Source organism: Castor canadensis, chromosome 19 (genome assembly GCF_047511655.1).
Source record: "Castor canadensis chromosome 19, mCasCan1.hap1v2, whole genome shotgun sequence".
Classification (NCBI taxonomy): domain Eukaryota; kingdom Metazoa; phylum Chordata; class Mammalia; order Rodentia; family Castoridae; genus Castor; species Castor canadensis.
Genome location: NC_133404.1, coordinates 25,422,016 through 25,444,109, shown reverse-complemented (window position 1 = coordinate 25,444,109; position 22,094 = coordinate 25,422,016). Strand labels below are relative to the sequence as shown.

The 22,094-nt window shown below is 39.4% G+C and overlaps 1 protein-coding gene across 26 annotated transcripts in view; it reads right to left on the bottom strand.

The window, feature by feature from the left end:
- Window positions 1-22,094, bottom strand: part of LOC109697362 (ral guanine nucleotide dissociation stimulator-like) — a 229,828-nt gene that overhangs the window by 10,387 nt on the left and 197,347 nt on the right. For 19 of the 26 annotated variants that reach the window (XR_012443971.1, XR_012443954.1, XR_012443950.1 and 16 more), the window contains 3 exons: window positions 17,725-17,839; window positions 16,627-16,794; window positions 4,938-5,678 (listed from right to left, as the gene is read on the bottom strand). The gene's annotated coding sequence lies outside the window, so the exon portion shown is untranslated. Of the gene's footprint in view, window positions 1-1,310; window positions 1,418-4,937; window positions 5,679-6,151; window positions 6,224-16,626; window positions 16,795-17,724; window positions 17,840-22,094 lie in introns of those variants that run through there. The other 7 variants (XR_012443953.1, XR_012443955.1, XR_012443951.1 and 4 more) reach the window with 6 other exon arrangements.

Below are 22,094 nucleotides of genomic sequence, written 5' to 3'. Positions count from 1 at the left end.
TAACCTCACTCAGAATGATGTTCTCCAATTCCATCCATTTACCAGCGAATGATAACATTTTGTTCTTCTTCATGGCTGCATAAAATTCCATTGTGTATAGATACCACATTTTCTTAATCCATTCGTCAGTGCTGGGGCATCTTGGCTGTTTCCATAACTTGGCTATTGTAAATAGTGCCGCAATAAACATGGATGTGCAGGTGCCTCTGGAGTAACAGTCTTTTGGGTATATCCCCAAGAGTCCTACCACTCTTAAGAATGGGCTACAGGGCAAGCCCCCTTGGACTGGAGCCGGGTTCTGACATTTTGAAAAGCAAATCCACCACCTGCCTGGTGGTGGAAAACTTTTGTTAGGTGTACAGGAAGGCTAGAACAAAGAAGGGGTCCCACTTTGCAGGGAAAGCTCGTTTTTTCACAAGCTTTTCTACCATGCCAGGCTCAAGGATCCTCTCAATATAAGACTCATCCAGTACAGGTGTGGACTCATTTTCTCCCTGACATGGGATTAATAAAGGATAGTTTAAACATGACATTTTTAGCAAACTAAAAAGTTAGTAGAATAGTATGAATTGAAAACTGTACATAAAAAAAATCCTCAAATCTTAGACTCAAACACATATGGGGGAGGTTTCCTGGGGCTACTATAGTGGGTTAATCAGAGTGGTTGCCTGGCCAGTGTATATCTACACTTGGCTGCTCTCTGTCCTCTTTGGCTCATGCTTAGAAAATGACATGAATTCCCTTGTTGTGTCACAAGGTCTGGTCTACCATTTTCAGAAACTAAGAAACCATCTACTCTGGGATTCCTTTTGGCTTGAGCCAGAGGACATTGGGAGACAGCAAGAGAACATCCTACTCTCTACAGGGTCTCTGGCCAAGTGATCTATTAGTGGCTCTGGAATGTGGCTTCCTGGCCCCCAGGAAGCCATGGTTTTTTTTTTGTTCATCATCAAGGAAGTAGAGTCACCTCTCATGGTCCCCTTACTTGAGCCTCTTCCTCAGAAAAGACCTCCCAAAACTACCCCCGTTATTGACTGATACTCTCCTACATCATCATATTTACATCTGGACACATATCAACACAAACTGTCTTACCACATTGTTGCCTGGCAGGCCTAGCACTAGCCAGTGCCTTAACTTCAAAATGCTGACCTGGCTAATGCAGCATCTAATTTTTCCCATTTGTGGAATCCTGGACAAGGCATTTTGCCTCACAGAACCACACCAGCAATCCACCCATCCCTAGGACTAATACCCAACTATGTCCTAGGATATTTTCAGGTGTTCATGCCCGTCAACATCTATATTACCTGTGAACAAGGACCAGTATCAATTGTAGCTAATGCAAAAACTGAAGAGATGGGAGCATCACAGGAAGTCATTGAAGACACAAATTCCTTCTCACACATATATGTACCTGTAAACACACACAGAGAACCACAAGTGCGCACAGAGATGCACATAGGTAAGGACAGGGTCCCTCACAGAGGCACAAATGTCAACACAAATGCACAAGAGAATGAAGTCAGGGTTAAGAAAACAGTGTTAAGAACAGGGTCAGACTTAGGGTTTTGTCACTGATTTAGGTTTAGGGTCTGGGTGAAGTTCAGATTTAGGGCTAGGGTCAGTGTGATCAACAATATTATGTTTTAGGAATAGTCCATGATTTTAGGAGCAGTGTTAGAATAATAAGGTTAAATATAGGAGTAGTAGTAGAGTTCCTACAGAAGATAGGGTGCTGATCAGTATCAGTGACTGAGTACAGCATCCCATATCCCAAGGAGACCATATATGGTCAATGGAAGTCCTGGTCCCAGGTAAACTCAGGGTCACTACGGTGTAGCTAGAGTACAGCATGATTGTTTTCTGCTATAAGAGTATTCTCCTTTCTGGCAGAGGTGTACACATAGAAGTGCCATGTCTATCCACTTTTGTGTATTCTGGTGTGAGACCTATATTATCTATGTGACTTGCAAGCATCTTCCCCCATTATTTTTGCTGGTGTGCTTTGACTCACAAAAAGTTTTAGATCTGATGAAGTTCAATGCAATTTTCTTGTGTCACTTTTGTTTTTGGTGCCAGACCCTAGAAAATATTCTTTAACCTAAGTTCACAAAAATGTTTTACTACGTCTTTATGGGTTTGGGTATGTATTTCTTAAGTTCTCTTGTATATATTTGGCTTGTTTAGAATTTACATTTACACATGTGATTAGTTTTGGGTGAATTTCCAGTTGCTATTGTGGATACACAAGTATCCCAGGGACATTTGATGAAAAACATTTTCTTAGGTGGGGCCTAGTAGAAGATAATCATAGCATGGGGAATGTTGCTCTCATAAGTGACTCATATTGTGTTCTTTGGTCGCCAGTCACTGGCTATAAAAGATCACATCTGGACCCTGAATCTCTTTGGCTTCATGTCACAAGTGATGTCTGTTGCAGGCACTCAGGCACTTCAGCCTTTTTAACCTCATCCATCATGAGACCCTCATCATAGCTCTATCTTATATAGCATAGCCTGATATTTGATTTCAACTTCCAAAACTCTTCCCTAAATAAGTCTATTATCTTTATAAAGTACCCAGGCTTAGCTATTTTGTCACAGCCAATGAAAGCAGATTAATACATGTCCTATTCAGTATGCATCAAATATTTTCCATTTACATAGAATCTCAATCATTTTGTTCAATAAATTTGTTTTCAATATTCATCCCTTCCATATTTTTTACATTCATGTCCAAGTTTTCCTTTAGGTGTCTATTTTTTTTGGGGGGGCAGTACTAGGATTTGAACTCAGGGTCTCCTGCTTGCTAGGCAGGCACTCTAATGCTTGAGCCATTATGTCTGCTCCAGAAGTCTATTTTAATTGGAATATTTTTGAGTTTTATTTTTAGATTGTTAATTGCTAGTGTGAACAAATATTATTCTGTATATTCACATTGTATATTGAAGCCTTTCAGAAATTGGTATTTTTATACTTCACTTCTAAATTTATTTTATTAGAATTGTTATAATATTTATATACAGTAATCAAGTCTGTTCCTAAGAAATATAGTCTGTATTTCCAATTTACATACCTTGTATTTATTTTAGAAGCATTAATTGCCTAGGCTACATTTTCTAACACAAAGTTGAATAATCATGATATGACTGGACATCTTTGTCTTATTTCTAATCATTGAAATTAGTAGTGCTTTTAGCATAATTTATGATGTTATGTGATTCTGTTGTTTTGATGTTCTCTGAAGTTGAAATTTTGCTTGCATGCCTAATTTCTTGGATATTGTTACCGAGAATGGTTTGGGTTCTTCATGTTTTACTTTTTTTGGTGGGACTGGGGTTTGAACTCAGCAATTTATGCTTGCAAAACAGGAACTCTACCACTTCAGCCACACCACCATTCCAGTTTTCTGCAGTTATTTTTGGAGATGGGGGTCTCACAATTTTTTTTCAGGGGCTGGCCTTGAAACTCGATCCTCCCAATCTCAGCCTCAGAGGATTATGGGTATAAGTCACTAGCACCAGCTTGTGCAACACTTCTGAAATTGACATCAGGTTCTAATCATATTGGATTAGTGTCCTTGTAATTTCTACCTACAACTTCGGGTGATTTGTGAAAAATACAGTATGAAGTCCTCTCCAATCTGGAATTTTAGGTTTGTGTTATTGGCTAATCACAAGTGTTGACTACAACACAGCACCATGCTCAACAGAAGTGGCTATATTAGGCATCCCTGTATTTTTGTGATCTAAGGGAGATTCCTGGTCCAATGATTGTAAAATGATGTGATTTGAGATTCTTGTAGATACTGTTTTTAGGTGAAGAGAGATCCCTTATATCTAGTTCATTGGATGTTATACTCTTGAATGCATTTTGGATTAAGTAATTTTTGCATATTTTGGGATGACATTTGTTTTCCTCTACCGCATTGATACCAAATATTAATGCATTGTATGTCAAATCAAACTTTCATTCCTGGGATAAATACTCCTTATCATAGTTTGTTAGTATTTGTTTTTTCCCTTTATTGTTATGATGTTTGAGGATACATTGTGGCATTTACAAAGGTTATTACAATGTATCAAATATATTGTACATGAATTCACCTCCTCAACCATTCTCCTTCATCCTCCTCTCCCCCAATTCCTGGAGTAGTTTCAACAGGTATCATTTTTGCATTTAGGTACATGTGTACTTATTTTATTGCACCACATTCTCCCTCCTACCCCTGTTCCTCAATACCTCCCCACTCCCACTGGTGCCAGCCTTCCCGTGTGGGCAGGACATGCTCTACCTGCCTGTTCTCCAGTTTTCTTGAATAAAAAGAGAAAAGATAAAATGAAAATTCATGACATTTTAGCTTGAGATGAAAAAAGGGAGTTTCTTTGTGATATTTCAATGTACATATGTATTATAAACCCCACTTGGTTTATCTCCTCTAATTTTCTTCATTCTACCTTAGTCCCTATCTTATTGGTAGTTTCATTCAGTTTAAGATTTCTATATTCATTCTTGTATAGTGGGTATAATAACCCTATTTTAGTTCTTAGTTCACTACCCTTTTCGTAGGTGACCTCCTCTTAGTTTGACCAATGTTTCATAGTATTGCTACATTTGTGTTACATCTATATTCCACAAATGAAAGAGACCGTGGCTTTTAGCCTTCTGAGCCTGGCTAACTTCGCTTAAGATGATGTTCTCCAGTTCCATCATTTCCCTGCAAATGACAAAATCTGTTTCTACTCTTTGGCTCAGTAAAATTCCATTGTTTATAAATAACACATTTTCTTTTTTTTTTTCATTTTTCTTTTATTATTCATATGTGCATACAAGGCTTGGTTTATTTCTCCCCCCTGCCCCCACCCCCTCCCTTACCACCCACTCCACCCCCTCCCGCTCCCCCCCTCAATACCCAGCAGAAACTATTTTGTCCTTATCTCTAATTTTGTTGTAGAGAGAGTATAAGCAATAATAGGAAGGAACAAGGGGTTTTGCTGGTTGAGATAAGGATAGCTATACAGGGCATTGACTCACATTGATTTCCTGTGCGTGGGTGTTACCTTCTAGGTTAATTCTTTTTGATCTAACCTTTTCTCTAGTTCCTGGTCCCCTTTTCCTATTGGCCTCAGTTGCTTTAAGGTATCTGCTTTAGTTTCTCTGCATTAAGGGCAACAAATGCTAGCTAGTTTTTTAGGTGTCTTACTTATCCTCACCCTCCCTTGTGTGCTCTCGCTTTTATCATGTGCTCATAGTCCAATCCCCTTGTTGTGTTTGCCCTTGATCTAATGTCCACATATGAGGGAGAACATACGATTTTTGGTCTTTTGAGCCAGGCTAACCTCACTCAGAATGATGTTCTCCAATTCCATCCATTTACCAGCGAATGATAACATTTCGTTCTTCTTCATGGCTGCATAAAATTCCATTGTGTATAGATACCACATTTTCTTAATCCATTCGTCAGTGCTGGGGCATCTTGGCTGTTTCCATAACTTGGCTATTGTAAATAGTGCCGCAATAAACATGGATGTGCAGGTGCCTCTGGAGTAACAGTCTTTAATAACACATTTTCTTAATCCTTTTGTCAGTAGTAGGGCATCTAGGCTGCTTCCACAGCTTAGCTAGTGTGAATAATGCTGCAATAAACATGGGGATGGATTGAAGAAGTCCAAATGGCTAAAAAACACATGAAAAAAATGCTCACCATCCATGGCCATAAAAGAAATGCAAATCAAAACCACATCAAGATTCCAACTTACTCCTGTTAGAAGAGCTACCATCAAGAACACAAATGACAACAAACATTGATGAGGATGTGGGAAAAATGAACTTTATATACTGCTGGTGGGAATGTAAGCTACTACAACCACTATGGGAAACAATATGGAGGCTCCTTAAAAACCCAAAAATAGACCTGCCATAAGATCCAGCAATACCACTCCTAGAGATATACCTGAAGGAATGTGAGTCAGATTACAACAAAGACACCTGTACACCCACGATTGTTAGTATTTGCATGCTGCTTGTTTGTTTTTCTCATTTTCCATTGAGGAAAATTATTTTTGCCTCCATACTCACATAAGGCATACTGATCTATAATTTCTTGGCCTATAATGTCTTTGTCTAAATGCAGTATTGTGGTAAATTACCTCATCAATGGATGGAGAAGTAATCTCTTCTCTACTGTTCTTGTTTTGTTGTTATTGTCATATTTGGAGTGCCTGCAATGAATGGATGTTATTTCCTTAAGGGTCTGCAGGAAATCACTAGTGATATCATTATTTAATATTGATGATTATGATGAGAGCCTGGAATGAGAACCATATCCAGCTGAGCACTTGGTTTAAATCTCTGATATCTCAGTCTTCTACATGTAGATTATGGTTCCAGAGAAAAGGTAGATAACTTGTGGTATTGAGACTCTAAGTTATGTGAAATTTTGTAATATAGCAATAAATACTAATAAATCTGCCAGTAACTCTGATATGTTATGCTAGATTGGATCCTGAAAGAGAAAAAATGATGTTACATTGTATTATTTTGCCAAAAAATTTTAAATGTATTAATAATCTTCAGACATAATAATGTGACATAAATTTATACATTTATAGCTTTAAAAGGCTAGCTCATATATAAATATTTATTTATTTTTGGCAGTAGGGTCTAATGACCTATTAGCCTGGGCTCAGTTTCAACTGTGAGCCTCTGATCTATGCCTCCCAAGTAGCTAGGATTACAGGTATGAGCCACTGGCACCTGGCAAGCTCCTATTGCTTGAAAATCTGTAATGAGATATATCTGACCTGGACCACAGTTCTTAGTTTTTATATCAGGATGACATTCAGATGCTGTATTTGAGGAATTTATAATACAAGAAATCATCTCTCCTCTCCAATTCGAAAAGCCTCATTTCAGTCTATATCTGAATACATTTCTTTTCCCCTTAATTTTTGTCCATATTTCCTATATATCTTAATCTGAGCTATGAGTGTCATACTTCACTAAACTCTGAAGAGAGAGAGGAGAATGTTCTATAATAAGCCACAGCTAGATTTGGACAAGCAGTAACCTAACTCAGTGAAAGTCAGTGATGTCTCAGTTCTCGGGGTTAAGAGCAAGTACAGAGCTTTCTATGCTGAGCAACAAGTCCCCTCTTCCACTGTAGCAGGAAGGGGGAGAGGCAGAAAAGAGACAGGCTGTGTTCTGACAACAATACTAGGGGAGGGGATGGCAAAACAGAGAGATAAAACTTAAAAAATTGAAACATGAAGGTCACATAGCACTGGCGAAATGAAATAGCCAATAAAGTCACATGTAGCCACATGTGGGTTGAGCTTTGCTTTCTGCTTCTGTAAACTGCTTGCAAGGATACATAAGGTGAGACCTCTATGTTCTCGGGGCTCAGCCTTTGGACACAAGTCTGCTGGGTCTGTACCAGCACAATAAACATTGCCAATCTGGTAATCTGCCTCAGTGTCCCTTATCTCAACTGGTAATTAACTGCAACATTACAATGGGGCTTGCTGAGATTGCAGAGAGGGTGAGTTATCACCTCCCTTGTCACCAGGGTGTACCTTCTGGACCACTAGGAGGAGATCCCACCAGGCGCCAATGGACAACTTGATCTGGAGGGTGATTTGTCCTCCTGGCAAGTTGGGTGAGAGCCTCGGATGCACAATGGAACACAGTGAGGCACAGGAAAGGAGCACCACTCATCAGATTGGTAAGAACCCAGGTTCAAATTCAGTCCTGCCTCAGTAGGCAGAAGGGGAGACTGATCACCTCCCAGAGACTGCTAGTAACTGCTTTTTGGGGTGAAGCCATGTCTCTCAGGTTCAGGGAGTGGGGCAGAAGTACTGTGCTATGCAAAAGTGTGTAAGACACCTCCCAGAGTTAACAGGGATTTGAAATTTTCCCAGGAAATAGTCACAAATGAGGCTAAGGGATGGTTAACAAAAAAATTCAGTTCCAAAAGGGGGAGACTCCCAAGAGAACAGATGCATCATACACCATCCCAAGTAATAGCCCTGTGAGTATAATTTAAATGTTTTCTGCTTTTTTTGAGAGTGCACTCTAATTGTGTGTGTGTGTGTGTGTGTGTGTGTGTGTGTGTGTGTGTGTGTAAATTTGTTTAAAGGACTGGGCAAAATTTAATTTGCTCCTGGAATTCCAGCTCATCTAATGTGTACTTAATGTTGACATTTTTTTTCCTGACATACTTAATTTATAAAACTTTTATATGTGTGTATATGTAAGCATCATTAAAATTGTTCTTAAACTGCTGTTAGAAGGTTAATATGATATTCAAGGTTAACAAAAAACTAGAGTGTTTGTTCTAAAGATCTCTGTTATAAACTGCTTAGGCTTTTTACATTTAAATATGTAAACATCTTGAAAAACAATGAGACTATCTTAATAATGTTATTCTTAATAACATTTACAAAAACTATCTTTAAAATATTTTTTGTTTTGTCAGGAATTTTTGGTGCTACAGGTTAATCCACAAATTTGTCAAGACAACAAGAGTTTATTAAAACACAGAGAGGCAAGAGGCAGCTGAGCCCAGGGAGCACTGCTACACTGATATGAGGGTTAAGACAGATTTACTTATGTAAATCAAGGTAAAAAAACAAAGAAGACCATAGTGTACCCTCAAGATAGGATAAAAAATAAACTCAAAAAGGAGGACTACACTGAAAGTCCAGATCTCCAGTTTTTATTGTTGTCAACAGAGTGGGGATGTTAGTCCTACTCCTTCCACATGTCAGGCAGAGGGAATTTTTGGCCTAAGATGGCCAAATTGGACCTATTATTTTGCGGGGGGGGCTCTATTGACTATAGCTTGAGGAGTTCCTGCTGTATGTTATGAGCCATATGTTAATGTCAACAATCTGGGATATGATCCATATCAACATCTGAGCCATGATTCTTGGCCATTAGGTTTCCTAACTACACACTTAGTCCCCATAGATATTTACCTATGTTCTCTGATGATTTTTGTCAGGATTTTAACTACTAGGGTAACTGAGTCATGTTCATTAAAGAGTTGGTTTATGTTGGGTTAACAATGAGGACAGACATGTTAGGATTAGGCCCCTTCCCCCATTGCAGATGGCTTGCTAAAAACTCCCCACTCAACCCCAAAGAGTGACAAAGGGACAATTGTTAACCTTTATTTCCCCAGATGGATGCCGAGGACAGTTGGGCAGACGGTGACTAACTACAACTTATCTTTCTTGGTTGCCAAGCAACATCCCTAAGTGACCTTCCTGGTACTTTTCCACTAGCCCCCTATATCTAGCCGAAGCCTCTGTATGGTAATGGGCTCTAGCTCTCTTGCTGGGGTCCCCCACCACAGGGCTCCTGCATAAACAATAAACCCTGTACTCGTGTTTGAGCTAACTCTCTACCTCTTCCATGCCTCTTATTTTCTAACAGTTTATATAAAATTTTCTAGATGACCTCATGGTTAAATAACTGTTGTCTTGGTGATTCTAATATAGTCGGTACCCTATATGTGTCTGTGACTGGGCTTTTTGGGTTTACTAAAACTGTTCTTCCACCCTGTAACTGATAAAAATCTAAGATTTTATTTCAAAAACAATTTAACTAATATGTATATATAACCTCTATAGAGCTATGATGTTATCGCTGGTTCCTTATACTAAATATATTTATGTTTTTCAAGTATATCAAGCCTTCTAAAATACAAAATTTAGATACACGGTAACAAAAGTTAATGGCACTGTTAGCTCCTAAATTGTCCATCAAAATTTTAACCATGGCTCTTTTAAGTTTTTGTCATTACAGTTCTGATCTTTCTGGAGCATTTACAATCAAGTCCATAAAAAATGACTCTAGTAAGCACTTATGTGTCAACTAGGTTAACTTTTCAGACATTTGCTTTTGTTGGATTTTGTTCTATATTGTCCTTGTCTAAAAGCCCACTGCCTAAGGACCACTCTTTCTAAGCCTCTTTGTTGCTTAAGTTTGGCCAAAAGGGTCTAGTTGGCACTGATTCCCACCTGATCTGCTTATTATTCCCCCTCCCCACCATGTGGGACCAAAGCCAACCAAACAAACAAAATCCAGGAAAGAACAAATCCTCATAATGAAGAAAGAAAATGACCAATCAAGAAAGATCTTCAGTCTGTGGCCATACCACCCTAAATGTGCCCAACCTCATCTGGTCTCAGAAGCTAAGTCAGGATCAGGCCTGATTAGTACTTGGATGGGAAACAAATCTTCAAAAGAGACTGCTCAGAGCCAAACAGTTTGGAGACAAGTGGGGAATGCCATCAAAGTTCAAATGGAGTCATTTGTGCCAGACCTCTCAAAAATAACCAAGGCCAAGAGGATTGAGGAAGTGGTTCTTATACATATGTGGTCACGTGGCATTAAAGCACTTCCAGACACAAACTCATATTTTTAGACAGGGTCTTCTACCTAGAGATAAAATGACTATTTTTACAGGCTCTAAACATGTCCTTTGATATGTAAAGATGGTAGTTTTAACTTTTTAAAACACTGAGTTTCTTAAACATATATACTGATAGTATATTGTTGCCAAGGTAATTCTACTCAGTTAAAACAACAACAACAACAACAACAACAACAAAAAGACATTGGGTAAAAGATAAAATGTCCAGCTATTAAAACCCCATTACAGGGGCCCCTTTGTTGCTGTCTTCTCTATCCCCACTACAGCGGGATAACTGCCCTGCTCTAATCACCCCCAGAAGCTCACTAGTCTATGCATGGCAGATGCTTGAGGAGTCAACTCTCCAATGGGACAAACAGATTGCTTTCCATACCAGTTATTTCACTGTAATATATTGTCACTCCTTGTCTGTATCTGTTGCTGTAGTTCTCACCCTAGTCTTCGCCATAGGTTTAGCAAAAACCACCCCTGCTAACTGGATTCATGATGAAAGGCTTTTATTAGCTCTCTTCTATCTCTTTTGTGCAGAATGCATAGTTACTATTTATTGTTACTGATCTGGTCTCCCTTTGTGGTCCCAGAGCCCTCTTCCTGTGACCTATGTATGCACACAACTTGGGTAGGAAGTGTTGTCACTAGGACTTTGCCTTTCCATACTTACTATTCCTGTGCAGGCTCTGTCATCAGGTCATACACTCATAACCATACCACATATGTAGGGTGATCCCATGGTAATCAGTATATCTCCTTCAACCCAATTACCACTCCCAGGAGCAATGGTTAGAGATCCAGAGCATCTGAAAACATGGGAACCTTGTCAGCAGCACTGAGGTGTTTAACTCTGATAAACCAGTGTCTGTGTTCTCTGATGCATGTGTGGTCATAGACCAAGATGGATATAAAGGTATAGGCTATGGCTATGGCTATGAGGCCTAACTTGGGAGAGAGCCTATACATCCTATGAAAAGTATATGTACAGGGGAGACAAGTCTTGGACATGTGATGGAGTAGGTTTTATTATTTATGTTTCTGCTACATGGGAAATGACAAAACACACAGCCCTCCTTCACAAGGGGACAACTGCCCCAAACTGTGCTACTGGTACCTGTAATCCTATAAATTTCACTGTACTTAAGCCATCTGATTGGATACAGGGACATATAATTGACAATCAAAAAGATGACAAATGGCCTCCTGAACAAATCATCCAGTACTATGGTCCTGCCACCTGGGCAGAAGATGGGTCCTGGGACTATCGCACCCCTATATATATGCTCAACCGCATCATCAGGCTGCAGGCTGTTGTTGAAATTACAATTAATAAAGCTACTAGAACTCTCAAATTGCTGGCAAAACAAAGCACAAAAATGCACAATGCCATCTATCAGAACTGCTTGGCTTTAGACTATTTGTAGGCCTCTAAGGGAGAAATTTGTGGAAAATTTAACCTGAGCAACTGCTGCTTACAGGTTGATAAAAGATAAAGTCATAAAAAAATTACAGATAAAATGAGAAAGCTTCCCCATGTCTCTGTCCAGACTTGGAGAGGATGGGATCCCAATGACGTGTTTGGAGAGTGGTTTTCTGCCTTAGGTGGATTCAAAACTCTGATAGAGGCAATAGGCCTAATCCTAGGAGCATGCTTAATACTGCCCTATCTGGCTCCCCTGGTGCTATGGTCTACAAGAATATTATGGAGATCATTATAAAAAGGAAAATGGTAATGATGCTATGGAAATACAAATCCCTAGATCAAGGTGATGCTCTTTGACCATGGATGGGTCTGAGCATCAAAGGGTGGAAAAATGTTGCAGGTAGGGAGTGGGGGCAGAAAAGAAATAGACAGGTTGGTGTTCTGACAATGAGACAGGGGGAGGGGATGGCAAAGGAGAGAGATAAAACTTAAAAAACTGAAACATGAAGGTCACATAGCACTGGGGAAATGAAATAGCCAATAAAGTCAACTGAGAGTGGGTTCAATGCATTGTTTTAGAACTTGAGATCAGGATTTGCTATACACTTATTTTAGCCTTCCTTGAGTCTGAAACTGTAGATGAAAATGCAGTCAGCATCCACAAAATAATGACTTCTACAAGTCCTTTTCTCTCAAGATATTCAAGTGGGAACATGTGTCTAAATACTAAATGTCAATTTGGCCAGAGTAACAAGAAGGTAGAACAATACAGTTTATGAAGACCATAATGCATCTGTCTTTCAAGCCCATCACCCTAAAGGCAATTATATGACTTCTATCTATGTAATTAGAAGGAGAAATTACAAAGAAAGAGAAGGATGCAATACTATTTATTGAATATCTGAATTGGGAATATACATTACAGGGGAAAAATTGTTCATATGTCTAAGATTAGGGGACAACTTACGAAGATGCATCTTTTTTCTAAATCTTTGGAATGTCACCAACCCAGTGCATATTTTCTGGTAACTGCTTCCTTGAATCATTGTTTATAAAACTACCTCTGTACAAATAAAAGAAGAATTATAATAGTAGACTCATAAATGATATTGCTAATAACTTGGTAGAATGTGAATGGAGTGGGTTAATTTGAGTGAAAATATATTTTAGTATGGGTACTCAATAATACACCAAAATTGATTCAACAAGCTACCATGATTTTACACTGAGATACAGGTAGTCAAAAGAAATGCAGTGTAATCCATTTCTTCCATTTTGCAATAGAGTTGCAGGTTAAAATTGATATTGTAAGAACATTTTCCATGTCTTATAATCATAGGGGTGTCATATGGTAAATATCCATTGTAATAGAAGGTCAAAAATGTTACTTCCATTGATTTTGAGATTAAAAACTCTGAGTTACAATCAGTTTTTCTGCTATACTTTGTTTTAATCTTTAATTGTAACACACAATAATAATGGATTTGAGTTGACCTGAGGTGTATATTTTCCAAAACCTGTCAGATTAATAAATCCTGACTACATGTTTAGTAGAGACCTACCATTATTGCACAAATGTTATGTATAATTACTCCCTTTAGTCTGTAATACATGTCACGAGGCAGGCACTATTATCACTATCATGGTGCAATTGTGAATTTGAGCTAAAACCCTACAAGATAGAAGCAGAAAACTGCACTTGACTTGGTTTATTTCCATGGTCTTTCTGAAATCATCTATTTGTCTGAATAATTTTTTTTCTTATATAATAATACTTTCTTGGTCTAGTGTCAGATAGTACACCTTACGTTATGATCACTTACTTATTTCCCTGTTAACATTTTAATTCTATACTAACTTGTTTATATTTAGGCCTACAATCCAAAAATAATTGATTTTTTGTGTTTTATGAGGTCAAAGTTCAGATTTTCATTTTGCCATGGATATTTAACTAACAAGAATATTTATAAAATGATAAAAATTCACTTTTTTGTTTTTAGTAGTGCATATAATTTTTCAAAATAATCATTTTCATTATAACATTTTCATGCGTGCATATATAACAGCTTTGATCATTTTATCCCCACTACCCTCACTTATGCCACCCAAACAGATTCCTGCCATTATAAGAGTAAATAGGAGTAAGTTAAAGAACAAAACACCATCTCTGGCCATATAGGAAATGCAAATCAAAACCACACTAAGATTCCACCTCACCCCTGTTAGAATAGCTATCATCAAAAGCAATACCACCAATAGGTATTGGCAAGGATGTAGGGAAAAAGGAACCCTTGTACACTGCTGGTGGGAATGCAAGCTAGTACAACCACTCTGAAAAACAATATGGAGGCTTCTTTAAAAACTAACATAGATCTGCCATATGATCCATCAATCCCACTCCTAGGGATATACCCAAAGGAATGCAACTCAGATTACTCCAGAGGCACCTGCACACCCATGTTTATTGCAGCACTATTCACAATAGCCAAGTTATGGAAACAGCCAAGATGTGCCACTACAGATGAATGGATTAAGAAAATATGGTACTTACACACAATGGAATTTTACTCAGCCATGAAGAAGAATGAACTCACAAGTAAATGGATGGAACTGGAGAACATAACCTTGAGTGAGGTTAACCAGGCTCAGAAGACCAACAACCATACATTCTCCCTCATATGTAGAGTTTAGATCTAGGGCAAAGGTAGTAATATTGTTGGACTTGGGTCATATGCTAAGGGGAGAGTACATACAGGAGGAATGGGGATAGGCAGGAAGCCCAAAATTTGAAAATGTTTGATGTCCCCACTGCAGAGGAATTAATACAGAAACCTTAAAATGACAGAAGTCAATATGAGAAAGTGACTGGGAATTAGGGGTTAGGTAGAGATGAATCAATTTGGGTTATATACTTGTGCATGGAAGCAATGCTAGGAATCTCTGTATAGTTATCCTTATCTCTACTAGCAGAAACACTGTCTTTCTTATTATTGCTACATCTTCTCTTCAACAAAATTGGAGAAAAAGGCAGAACAGGTTCTGCCTGGAAGCGAGGGGGGTCGGGAGGAGAGGGAGAGGGTGGTGGGGAGAGGGGGAGAAATGGCCCAAACAATGTATGCACATATGAATAAATGAATAAAGGAAAAAAAAGAACAAACACCCTTGGGAGATCAAAAATTTGGGGCAACTTAAAACAGACAGATATAGATCAAGCATCTAAGAATACCAGAAATTTAGCCATCCTACCAATAACATATAACCAATAAATGCATGTGCACTGGAACATTTAACAGACAAAATGCGTAAGGCACAAACTATATATGTCAAGACAGAATTACATTCCACAACAAACAAACAGGACATACAATAGACCTAGGAACAAATGGACACCTAGACAATTTCAGGAACATGACCCACATTACAGAGATAACTTCCAAAGAATGAATGTCTCCCCAGACGAAGTAACAAAGAAATATGCAAAAGTACACAAATAGAAACTCACTAAGGTTCTTAAAAAAAAAACATTAAAGGCCCCAAGTTAGGAATATATTCATAGTCCTTAGGAATAATAGGCAATAATGAAATTGAAGAGAAAAATAGAAGCACATGCTGTTTTAGTAGACACACATTTGCAGATAACTTTATTAAAGGAACTAATAAATGCAATAACCCTTGCTTATCTGAAGCAAGGCCAACCAGAGAAATAATTTTATGGTACAAGCAGTGGCTCAGGAGCCCTAACTACACATTGTTCACTTGATCAAGAAAATATTTGGGGCATGGGAATGATACAAGAAATATATGAATTAAGTGGATCAAAGATCTAAATGTAGGACCTAAAACTTTGAACCTGCTACCAGAAACTGGAAAGTAATGGAAAATGTAGGCCTAGGCCATAACTTCCAGAATAGTTCTCCAATATCTCAGTAATGAAAAGAAAGGATTGACAAATGCACTACCTGAAGCTAAAAAGCTTTTGCACAGGAAAGGAAATGGTGACCAGACTGAAGAGACAGCCCACAGAATCAGAGAAAAAGTTTGGCAGCTACATATCTGACGAGGGATTAACCAGAATTTATAGGGGGCCTAATCAGTGTAATCACTGTGTGCTTCCACTGTACCATCATCTGCACAGAATTGAATTAGGATATGTGTAGTGTATCAGAGTAATACCTGCCAACAATATAGACTCAAACTTTGTTCTTTCTGTCACTACAATGGCCTGTGATATCCAAATTCTTGTAAAGTGCTCCTACTCACTGACTAAACCTGCTCCTCCCTCAGATTTCCTCTGAGACAAAGGACAGATTGGTTTTAACACGCAGACCCCTTCACTTCCTGTATCCTGGCATCTCCATGCTATTTTCTACTTGGGTGAAACACCCAACCCTTGCTCCCTAAAAACACACAGCCCTCAAGTCTCCAACTTCATGTCCTTGAACAAAGGATTCCAGACCTCAGCCTTCCCCATGGTCACTTTCTGCAAAATCTATTGTGTCCACATATTTTGTTGTAAACAACTATCCATAGTTAGAATGTTCCGTATACAAAACCATTTACAAGTTTTCAGTTTCCCAACTTTGGGAATATTATAATAGATGTCTTAAGTGCTTCAGAAAGTTTCACGTTGTGGTGCATTTCAGATTCCAAACTTTTAGATGAGGGATGTTCAACTTGTATGTACACCTGTATGTGTTTATTTACATGTGAGCCTCCCCTACTGCCTGAGCTACTGGTGATAGAATGCAGTTCTGTAACATTGTTCTTACCTGGACAATGCCTACTTTGGAGAAATTGCTCAGGAAAGACTCTTGTTTACTGAGCACCCACACAGGGTTAAGCAGGTTGCAGATTTCTCACCAACTTCTTATTGCCCTGCAGCAAGCAGCCTTATCTCAGATGTCAGGAAACTATGTCCCAGAGATTAGATAGTTCATCTGATGAAAGAATAAAGGGAGGAAAGAAGGGTCAGGCAGATACTCAGAAAAAGTGGCTTATCCTCTACTTATCCTCTACTGGACAACTGGCCATCTTGGGGATATTCCCGATTGTCCCAAGTTGGGGATTCTTCCACTATGTAACATGTCGAGCATAGTGATACTGCTATACCTACTCTACTGAGCTGAACAGTACACAGGTAATTACCTTGCTCCAAATGTCAATGAATACTGTAAGGACTAAGGACCCTCCACTACAAAATAAAGAATTAACAACAACAAAAAAAGAAAAAGTAGGAGCCTTTGTAGTCAGCAAATGTTTCTAAGAAAAGGTAACATTTGCTCTGGACTTGGGGTTTGGGAAGATCACCTTCTGAGAGATTTCTTTTGTACTTTATTCAACAAGAATCTTTACCTATATAGTTTCTGACTTTTGTATGGGTAATGGTCCTGCAAATCTCATATGCTGAAGGCTTGGTCAGGTAACCTATGGACTTGGGAAGATGTTGATTATATCAAATTGGCTATCCTGGTGGGGAATGTTGATAAAGGGGTAGTCCAGTATGAGAGGGGCAGAGGAGCATGGGTATATTCTCCACTATTTTTTGCTGAGGACCAAAACACACTCGAAAGATAAAAAGTGTAAGTGAGACAACTCATCATTTCCTACTACCATATCAGAGAAGCAGAATGATACAGCTTGTGCAAGTGCCCCTCAGAGCCAGCATCAAGGCTTCCAATCTGAAATCTAAATCCCAACCTTCTCTCCAAGTCTCAGTCCCCAAAATAAAATGAGACAGACATCTCTTTTCTCACTCCATTATAGCAGGGATACTCAGAGAGAGTTCAAATAAATATAGAATACAGAAGAGCTACCCAGGTTCACATAAAAAGGCCTGAAGTTCTCACTCTCAGGCCTCTAGCCCTTACTTTTTCTGCCACTGAGATGCCCTAGCACCTTTCAGACCGTCACCAGAAATGTCAACCTCTTCTTTCACACATACCATGTTGCACAGCCATGCTAAGAAGCAAGTCTCATATAGCCCTGTACAAAGAAATATAACACAAGTCACATTTTCATGATCAAACTGACATCTCGAAAGTATCAGGTGGCATTAACTTTTTTCATAGTACTTGGGCTTGAACTCAGGTCCTGTACTTACTACAAAGGTCCTCTAAATTTAAGATACACCCCGGCCCTTTTAGCTGTAGGTATTTTTCAAATGATCATCTTACTTGTGCTTATTGCATAGCTAAGATGACAGGTATACACCACTGTACCCAGCATTTTATTGGTCGAGGTGAGGTGTACTAACTTTTTTGCCCAGTTTGGTCTCAGTGTTCCTCCTGACATCAATCTTCTGACTAGTAGGATTACAGCATAAGCCATTATGCCTTGCTGGTGAAATTAAATTTTAACAGACTATTTTTTAAAGAAGTTTTAGGTGCCTGTAAAACGAGTAATAAAGTTATGTTTCCCATTCACTCTTTTCCCTTATACAATGTACTACCTCTCCTGGTATGAAAATCCCACCCAGATTGTTCTCTCTGTTGTGATGGCTGAAGTTCATTGACACTGAAATCATTTAAAGTCAAGAATGTACTTTAGGGCTCATTCAGGGTCTTGTATATCTTATGTGTTTGGATAACGTATAGTCATTTATCCACCATTACATCATACAGAATTTTATCATTGACCTTAGAATATTGTAATGTTCCTTTTATTTCTATTTTAAAATCTTTACTGAAAAGCCATGTTTTTACAAAGTTAACAAGTTTCAATGAGGCATACTGGTACATGCTTGTGGAGGTGCTACTTGGGAGGCTGAGATAGGTGGACTGCCTGACCCAAGAAGTCTGAGGCCACCTTGGCATTACAGTAAAACCTATAAAGAAAACCAAAACATATTATAGGTTTCTTAAGCTCTCTAATGTACAACACAATAGTATGTTAGCATTCTGATGACAGTTTTATAAAACCAAACAGGTTATGTTTAATAATAAATGTACTGTAACCTGACCCATTCCAAATATCATGACGCTGATGTGGTACTGGACACACATTTTGTGCTCAGTGCCACAAGGCCTACTCCTTTGAATTGCTATGACAAAATACCATATATAGTTCGCTTGTGAACACTGGACATTGATTAGTTCTCAGGGACCGCAGTGTTGAGAGCTGCAGCTTTTTAGAAGTTAATGTATAATGAAGGCTCTGACTTCATCAATGGACTAAACTCTTGACGGATTTATAATATGGTGACATTATTGGCAGAGAGTGGAAAGTAGGAAATTCAACATAGATGGAGGAATAGGTCACTGGTGAGTGCCCTGGAAAGATATAACTTGTCCCTAGTCTAGTCCTATCATTTTATGTGTGGTACTGGGGATTAGACTCAGGACCTCATGCATGCTAGGCAAATGCTTTAGACTTCAGACACATATTGTGATAAATATTGCCCTTTCTGTGGCAAAGGTGTTTCCTAGGGATGCATGGAATAATAATTGTGCAGCACCCTTGCATGTATGTGCATGTGCTATGGTGCAATCATTGCAAGGAACAGCAGTGTCTATGTGGCCCACATAAAGTTTTGGTTCATGAACAACCTACATGCCAGTGTGAAGCCAAGTCTTCCTGGCCCTTCTGGCATGACTGTGAGCACCTGAGAGGTTTGCAGTGTCTGGGAATGACATGGCTTCTACACCACTCCCCACAGCTGGGAGTCTCCACAGCAAAGCACACACAGTAATGAGCAATTCACCTCACTGGTGTTAGTGTTTTGTTTCTTACTGATTTTTGACAGTTGGAGGAGAATGGTATTTTTAGACTTTTTGGCTCTCAGAGTAAAAAGATTTCACAGCAACACACACAACTCTCTTATGTGGACAAACACTGGCAGAGAGGAGTATTTTCTTGTGAAGCCATGCTTGCTCAGTTCCACCTGTACCATAGTGAAAATCAACTTATCTGGGACCAGGACAACCATTGACTATACACGGGTCTTCTGGAGACATTGGATGCTATACTAAACCTGCAGCTCATGCCAATCCACACCCTGACTCCATTCCTAACTCTACTCCTACCCTTAGCCTTAACACTCTTTCCATAACACTTATACTAAACCTAAACCTAAAACATGACCCTGACCTTAAAACATAACTGCGACATTCATACTGACCCTAAGCCAGACCCTAACCCTGATACTGTTCTTAACTAACCCTAATCCTATTCACTTACCCCTAACCTTATTCCTAATTCTAACCCAATTTTCTTGCTCTTGAGAACTTGTGTCAGTATATATTTGTGCCTCCGTGAATGGGCATTTGCTTATCTGCATTTGTACCTTGTGTGTACTTGGGGTCTCTACATGTGTTTACATGTAACTATTAGACTGTGAGTGAATGGATGTGTGCCTTCAATTACTTCCTGTGATGGTTCCATCTCTTCATTTTTGTATTAACAACAGTTAACCTTATCCCTTGTTCACAGATAATATAGCTGTTTATTGGCATGTACACATCACCACATCATAGGACACAGGCAAGAATAATCCCAGGGAACAGTTGTGGTTGCTGGTGAGGCTGTGAGTGCTAAATAACATCTCCAGAATCACAGAAGTGTTAAGAAGGAGGTAGTCTGTGAACTTCCTTTTTTTCTGGCACTGTGGTTTTAACACAGTGGCTCACACTTGCTAGGCAGGCACTCTTATTGCTTGAACCAATCTGCCAGCACTATTTTAGTGATGGGTTTCATTGAGATCAGGTCTGTGGAACTAGTTGCCTGTGGCTGCCTCCAAATGTATTCCTCCTGATCTCTACCTCCTGAGTAGCAATGATTAGAGGTGTGAGCCACTAGTACTTGGCCCTGGGCCAAACTTCTTGAAGCTGATGCAGTGGCTGCACCCAGGCATGACAGAGGATGGTGGGGTGGGACAGCATGCCTTGGTGTAACTGTGTCTAGATGTATAATGTGGAATCAGAAAGGAAGCAGTCAGAAACCAGGGAGTCCTATGGGGGATGTATTGTCTGAGGATGGTGCTCAGGTAACAGGACCCCTGGAAATGAACCTACTTACTCGATGATGTCCCAAAAGAACATGGAACCCAGTTGCCAATTAGCAATGCAGCCACATTCCAGAGTCAGTCAGAGACAGCTAACTTGGCCAAAGATACTGGAAAGCAGGGTTTTCTCTTGCTGTCTCCTAACTTCCTCTAACTCAAGCCTAAAGAAAGTGCAGAGAGGTTGCTTGTCTGAGTCTAGAGACTCTGGATCAGCCCCTGCAACCAACCCAGGAACCTCAGGCCATTTTCTCAGAGGAATAGAAAGGGAGTGCAGGGCAGCCAAGGACAGGTGCATACAAGACAGGTAACTGCTCTGACTGGACCCCCACACTGCCAAACCATGGACTCTTGTCCCATGATGTTTGTCTGAGAGTGAATAGTGAGGATAATCCTTTCTATGCAGTTTTCACTTCACTACATGCCAATGAGTCATTTTTAAGTTCTCTACAGTTTCCATGTTTTAACCACCCCTTCTTGACCCCACATCAGGGTGAAAATGAGTCCACCCCTATCCTTGATGAGTCCCCCAGGGTGAGGACCCTCGAGGCTGACATGCTCCAGTGGCTTGTGAATCACCAGGTACCATCCCTACAGTATGGGTACCCCTTCTTTGTTCCTGCCAATCTGGGAAGCTACCAAAGGCTCTCCACTAACTTACAGGTGATGTATCTGCTCTTCAAAAGGTGAGGGCCCAAGGTCCTGGGACTCTCTACCTCTCAGAAGGCTGTTTAAAGTATTCTACAACCCTAGGTCTGTTTGTTCCAATAGGGTGCTATCAAGACTAAGTATGATGAGCCCTAAAAGGCCTTTCTCTAGGGGTATTTCACTTGGAATGAGATACCCAATGTGGTGTGCCTCATCTGTGATTTTTGTCCTCCCCCATTAAGAAACTCTATTGCTCAAACCTAACTTATATGAGGCCTTCACCATTTGTAAAGGAGGTTCCAGATTCCATGTGAGGGATCCCTGAAATAGATTTAACCATAGGAAGGACCTGTAAAAGTAGACTGAGGAGATCCACATCCAGTGAGATATCTGGGAAGGAGCTGGTTAATTCACTAATTGTATAAATATATATGAACCATGTATAGAGTATAGGCACATTGCAATTAACTTAGAATTCAGGGAAGAATGTAGGCAAACCTCCCTTCCTTTCCAGGATTTCCATTGCCTTCTGGGAGTTAGAGAGCCTGTCTAAATGTTCTGAAAGGCAGGAGACACAGAACATCACAGTTGACA